Source organism: Furipterus horrens, unplaced genomic scaffold (genome assembly GCF_987537825.1).
Source record: "Furipterus horrens unplaced genomic scaffold, mFurHor1.1.pri manual_scaffold_12, whole genome shotgun sequence".
NCBI classification, from domain to species: Eukaryota; Metazoa; Chordata; class Mammalia; order Chiroptera; family Furipteridae; genus Furipterus; species Furipterus horrens.
The window spans coordinates 18,205,617-18,212,787 of record NW_028327182.1 but is presented as its reverse complement, the minus strand read 5'-3'; the positions used below and the strand labels follow the sequence as shown (position 1 = coordinate 18,212,787).

Sequence of the window (7,171 nt, the reverse complement as noted above, 5' to 3'; positions counted from 1 at the left end):
AGTTAGTAAATGCCAGAATAATCCAAAGACTATGAGGGGAAGACATTTTTTAAGTAAAGTTGTTTTGCAAACTGTTTTCCTTGGAACTACTTTGTAGTGTGTCTGTGATTTGTGGTGCTTCCAGAATAGCCATGTTACTTTTATTGTACCTTCCTCGCAACAAAAAGCTTTATAGACACAAAGCTTATTTATGCATTTTTAAATTCGTGTATTCTTGATAAGAGTTAACATTACTTGGTGACATTATTAAGGCTTCTGTAAATTTAGAATTGCTTTTTCTGGCAGGTTATTTGTTTTTGGACATGCATCATCTAGTTTGTCACATCAATTGATGAATTTCACTAAAATCATGGCAACAACAGACTATTTCAATATTGTGCAGATAGCTTTGCTATAAGAGTAGAAATCAAGACAACATAAAATATCATAAGAGTAGTGAAATGGGATTTGTGATCCTTTGGGAAAGAGATTCCATTAGAACACTTTTAGCCATTATTTTCAACATCAGTAGGTATGACTAGCTTGTTGTGTTTGTCTCTTTTTCCCCCTTTTACAATATAACTTGAAAATTTCCATTTCCTTCCTCTCATTTTATTTAGGAGGTAGCATAAGAACCTATATTTTCACTTTCTTTTTTTTTGAAGTGAGGAAAATCAACACTGTTAGAAAGTTAGAAAATTTAATAATAAAAATATATACCATATGTCATATTTCTTGTTTAATATTTTAATATTCACTGCCTTTATGGTTTCCAATTTCTACCATTCAGATACTAAGAAATATAACCACTTAAAAATAACCCTGAGGATGATGTATAATGTCTCTGTATATATCATGAGCTTTCTGGGGACTTGGGCTAAGTCTCAATGTTGGCAGAGAAGTGAAATAATTCCTAAACAAAACCTATACTGCATTCTTGGTACAGTGAACATTGGCTCAGTATTGATAACCTGGTAGGTCAGCTGCCCATAGAATGGGGCTACCTGTTCTCCAGCCATTCAGGTGGAATAAAAACTGAGTAAGTGCCTTTGACAATGGACTACATGGAGCATTCAGGCACAGCAAATATTGTAAAAACCTTGCTTTTCCTACTTCAGGTAATCCAAAGCTCAGAGTCTTGAGATACAGATAAATAAGGGAATTCATGATAAAAAGAAATGGATTCAGCCAGGAGATAGTTTAAAAATAGTTGAGTTTGTCAAATGCACATCAAACCATAAGGTTTTACTATCACTAAGACAAATGGATGAGTTTTTATTTTTCTTTCCAGACTTCTCTGATGGACTATTGGTCTTTCTTTTTTTTCAAGACTAACTTTGATATTAACTGTTGTCTGATTTCACTTGAAGGGGAGGGAAGGAATTAATTCAGGGGGAAGACATAAATAGAGACATAATAAATAGGTCAGACTCCTGAAAGATATTTTAGGTTGCATTCATTCTTAGGGATGGCCTAGTCTCTAAACTACTTTCAAATTAAAGTGTTAACTAGGAGGATTGTTAGTTTTCACCCAAATGTTCAAGTGCATCAGTGTCCTGATTCCAATTTCTATAATCAATAAGTTTATTCAACTACTATTTATTGAGTATATGCCATGTATGATTTTCTATGATATGAGCTAGAGACAAAATGGTTCCTACCCTCATAGAACTTACATTGTAGATGAGAAGACTGATAGTAAATCAATGTAGTTGGTCTGATATAGTTGAATGACTGATAATGTGGAACACGAAAAAAATTAAGCTAGGAAAACTGCAGTTTAATTATTGCCTTCCAGTTTTATGTCTTGTGCTGAAAATTTCAAGTTACCTCTATAGCTTCTTTGTTATGGAGAGAATGTAAATTTTTGGTTATGTAGCTGTAATTGGAGTACATCTTTACTGTCCTGTGGGAAGGATAGAAAAGTATATTTTGGGTTGGACAAGGGTCCCTTCTCCTCATAATATCAAAGTAATGAAGATTTACATAAAGGTCTAAGAAAATTCATAGACAGAAAAGGTTCAAGAACCTCAGCCCTTCCGTTCTGAGAATCACTCCAGAACCTCTCAATAAATCAAGATGTCTCTAAAAGGAACTGCTTTCAGAGTGGCGATGTGAGAAGCTTCACTGGCCAGTTCCCCTGGGATATATCATAGCTAGTGAAAATTAGTAGAAGAAAAAAGTGAAAAATGGGAAAATTGTCTTCAGGTCATACAGAAAGTGAAGAAATATTTGTGTAAGAAAGTCTACTATCTCAGTAAGAACAGTGAGAGTCTGTGAAATCAGACAACAGTTAATGGTGATAGAAACTTCACTCTGGGTGGGTGTGGCCCAAAATACAAGGTTTCTTCTATCCACTCCCCACAGGCATTTATTGCCATAGTCCTCAGTCAAGGGCTACAGTGTTTTCCTCGGGAGAGAGAGGCCATCAGCAGTTTCTATTCTACCCAGCGTGTGTTGCAGAAGAAAAATTCTGGCTGAGAGGCTGAAGGTTTGCCTTCCTCTGTCCAGTATCCACTCAGTTGGCTGGAGGCTGTACACCAGGTATAGCAAGCTGGGAACACCAGGGCCCCCATTACTGTTGTCTAGGTTTGCTCATAGGGCGGAGAAACCACACCAGGACAGGGAAGCTGAGAAGACCAGAGGGAATAGTCCGTGCCTAGTCCTTGATCCTAAAGCAGAAGTGTCCCTCTGAGAGCAGAAGGCACTTTCCCAACTCCCATCTCTGAGGCACTGGCTCACAGATTTTGCCTAGGATGGAGAAGCTGGCCATAGAACAAAGAGCATTGGCAATCTCTCCAAAGGAATGGATTTATTTGTCATGGAGTACAGAGACCGTAGCTACTCTATCAGAAAGAACCAGAGAAAAAGATTTTAAAAACTCTCCTGAGGCCAGCATAAACCTCAGAGACTGACCTCAAAAACCACCTTTGCAAAATAACTTAAATTTAATTAGATCAAGCTATAAAGCAATTTATGAGATCTGTTAGAAAAACTTCAGCCATTGTTAATATGAGAATGGTTTGCATGACATCGATGTAACCTGTCAGCCAAGGAGAGTAAATTGGAAAGCGCATGTGTGAATAATGATGACTTCACTGTACTAGTCAGTGGAGGTGGTAGACCCCACTGAGTGAGCATGTGCACTGTGTGGCTGTCACATTCAAAATGACTGAGCTAGTAGAGCAACAAACCTGCATCAAGAATCTGCATCATGCCACTATGGAAAACAGTATGGAATTACCTCAAAAAAATAAAAATGGAACTGCCATTTGAACCAGTGATTCCACTGCTAGGATTATACCCGAAAAATCCTGAAACCCTAATTCAAGAGAACTTATGCACCCCTATGTTTATAGCAGCCCTGTTTACAATAGCCAAGTGCTGGAAACAGCCTAGGTGCCCGTCTGTGGATGAGTGGATCAAAAAGCTATGGTACATCTACACAATGGAATACTATGCAGCAGAAAGAAAGAAGGAACTCCTGCCATTCGCGACAACATTGATGGAATTAGAGAGAATTATGCTTAGTGAAATAAGCCAGGCAAAGAAAGCAAAATACCATATGATATCACCCAATACAGGAAACTAAAGAACAACACAAACAAACGAACTAAATAGGCAAAGACTAGAATAGTAGTCAGTAGAGGGGAGGGGAAAGGGAGAGAAGGGGGATAAGTAAGGGAAGGGTCAGGTCAAGGAACGTGTATAAAGGACTCATGAACATGGACAACAGGGAGGGATATGATTGTGGGAGAAGGGATGGGCTGGGAGGGGGGAGCAATGGGGGAAAAATGGGACAACTGTAATTGAATAACAAAAAATAAAATTAAAAAAAAAAAGAAAACAAAAAGAAAAAAAAAAAAAGAATCTGCATCATGGCTCGGTTTCCTGGGGGTGGGCCTAGACTGACCCACCTTCCCCCAGACGAGCTTAGAGTAGAGAGGCCGGGCTTTCTTCACGCAGGAGAGACGCTTAAGAGAGGAGCCTCACCTGGACTGTCCTCGCCTCACATTGGAAAATAAAAAAAGAATCTGCATCAAATTTTGTGTTAAGCTTGAACATTCACCCATGGAAACTATTCAGATGATTCCGAAGGCCACAGCTATGGGCAACTGGTGATTGGGCTGCTTCATCACGACAATGTGCCTGCTCATGCATCACATCTCATGCAGAGTTTTTCTGTGAAACATCAAATCATCCAGGTGACTTAGCTCCCTTACACCCCAGATTTGGCAATCTGTGACTTCTGGCTTTTCCAGAAACTAAAATCACCTTTGAAAGGGAAGAGACTTCAGACTATCAACGAGATTCAAGAAAATACGACAGGCAGCTGATGGCAATTGGGAGAACTTTGTGAGGTCCCAGGGAGCCTACTTTGTAGGGGACTGAGATGTCATTTTCCTATGTACAATGTTTCTTGTATCTTCTTCAATAAATGTCTCTATTTTTCACATTACATGGCTGGATACCTTCTGGACAGACCTCGTATACCCCAAGGCATAGTCTAAACAATGGAGCAATCAGTCAGCAATTAGTGGAGTCCAACAGATTCTTGTCTTAACAAGTCAGGCAGACAGATTAACAAAGAGATCATAGGGAAGACAGTAAAAATGAGCCCAGTTAAACTACTATCATCCCAAGGTGAGTATGCCATGTCCAGAGCAGTGCCTCTGAGGAACAACATTAGGGGCTTTAGACTGTGGGGGAAAGATTTCATTAAAATCTACAGCCCCACCATTAAACAAATAATTAAACAAACAGCAACAATAATACAGCCTAGCACTGACCAGTGTGACTCAGTTGGTTGGATGTTGTCCTGCAGAGTGAAGGGTTACTGGTTGGATTGCTGGTCAGGGCACATGCCTGTGTTGCAGATGGGTCCCTAGGTATGTGGGAGAGGCAACCGATCAATGTTTCTCCCACACAGCGATGTTTCTCCCCCTCTCTTTCTCTCTCCCTTCCCCTCTGTCTAAAACTAAATAAATAAAATTAAAAAAATCATAATACAGCCTAAGGTGAATCAGTACTTATATTTGTTAAAATATATATGAAATGGCCATGCACAGGGAAAAAACAGGCAACAGAAATTGTGTGTGGGAGGATTCAGATGTTGGACTTAACAGACAAAAACTTCAATGTAGCCATTATAGAGATGGTCAAAGAATAAAAGAAAACCATGCTTAATGACAAAAAGGAAGGTATGATGACTGCATCTCATATTCAAAAAGAGACTATCTATAAAGGAACAGAGATTATTATTTTTTAAAAAAAGAACCAAATGAAAATTTTAATGTGGCAAAGTATAATATCAAAAATGAAAACTTTATTAGAGAGGCTCAAAAATAGGTTTGAAGTGGCAGAAAAAAAGAATCAGAATATTTAAAAATAGATAAAGAACACAGATAAAAATAATGAAGAGGAGCCCTGGCTGGTGTGGCTCAGTGGATTGAGCACCAACCTGAGACCCAAAGGGTCACCATTTTAATTCCTTGTCACAACACATGCCTGGGTTGCTGGCCCAGTCCCCAGTTGGGGGTTATGAGAGGCAACCATACATTGATGTTTCTTTCCCTCTCTTTCTCCCTTCCTTCCCCTCTCTCTAAAAATAAATAAATAAAATATTTTTAAAAAATTATGAAGAAAAATTAACACTCTCAGAGAAATGTGGGACACTAGTCAACATACCAACATCCATGTAATGGCAGTATCAAAAGAAGAGAGGGCTGAACAAGAAGCAGAAAAAAATGTTTTTTCAAAAAAGGCTGAAATGTGAAAAAAAACATACAGAATTCTGGAGAAAACTTATCATGAGACCTAGATTGACATCTGGACCCCAATCCGGGCCCTATATTTTCTTGAGAAGGCCCAGTATAGTTGATGCTGGCAATTCTCTGATTTAGTTATTCCTGGTATTGGAAAATGACTCACTTCCTGAGTACATGACATTGAAAGGGAGAGCTGAATGATATATGAGAGTGAGGGAGTGGGGGCATCTGTGCCCTTATTTAGCACGGGGGGGAATATGTGCGATTTCCTTAAGACAGAATGGAGCATTTCCCTACACAGAAAGTGAAGGGAAAGAGAGGCCCAAGTTAGGCTGGGGACAGATGGCACTAGTACATGTAGAGATTTGTAAGCCATAGGGATGACATTAAAAATCTTTTTATTTTTGAACCAGAGGTATATAAACAAGGAGTAGACTAACAGTAACAAGGGGGGAGGTGGGAGGGAGAAAGGGGGGTAAGAAGGGGAAGTATCAAATCAAAGAACATGTATAAATGACCCACAGACATGGGCAACTGAGCGGGGACTGAATGTGGGGGAAGGGAGGGACAAGATGCAGGGAAGCAAGAGGGGAAAAAAAAGTGAGACAACTGTAATGGAAAAACAAACAAAATAATTTTTTTTAGTGGGGGAAAATGAAAATATGAAGAATGGAAATGCCAGTTCAGTGAATATTAGGACAAAGATTTTCCTTCACGTTGTATATTTTTCTCCCTATTTGATCTCTCCAGAGTTTGGCATTCTAAACAAGTAAGTAATGACTTAAGTTTCTTTGCATAGAACTAATAAGACCAGTTGTTAATAGAGGTTCCTTTTTTTTGACCAAGCCTTTAACTGGAATGTCAAGCCTAAAGGAGACATGCTTGGGCTCAGGTTGTTACCAAAAAGCCCTGAGGAACTGGGAATGACTTTCAAAGGTAATAAAAGCCCGCGAAATAAAAGGTCTGCTGCCATGGTTGGTTGTGCGGTCCACAGCAATCTCTCCAGGGAAGGAATGAAGGTTGTTTTCCTGAAAGATGGCTAGAAGGGACCTTAAGGCACAATGGAAAACCAGAAAGACTTGGAAAGGACAGGTGTGTACAGGCAAGGATGAATGCCAGGTATGTGGCCCAGCTTCTGTGCCCTGAAGAGCAGACTGAGGGTCACCCTAAATGTTCCTTGGGTAAGTTCCAGCAAAGCAGAACTAAAGATCATAAGTGATCATTTGCTGCTCTTGTTATGTTTATGCAAATGAACAGGATAAATTAAAAATGGACTTAATGTAGTCCCTTTAAAGACAAGGAGAGTAATCTTAGGGAGAAAAATCATTATTCAAGGAAAATCACAATGATCAGTGGCAGACTGTAAAGTAGGGCAGCTAACCGTCTTAAAAATTTCTTCTCATTTAAAAAATGGTTTCACTTGA

The 7,171-nt window shown here is 39.2% G+C and overlaps 1 non-coding gene across 1 annotated transcript; it reads left to right on the top strand.

Annotated features, from left to right (window-relative positions):
• Window positions 1-3,858: 3,858 nt before the first annotated feature.
• LOC149995914 (small Cajal body-specific RNA 21) lies at window positions 3,859-3,996 on the top strand. Its single transcript, XR_016507548.1, has one exon.
• Window positions 3,997-7,171: the final 3,175 nt, after the last annotated feature.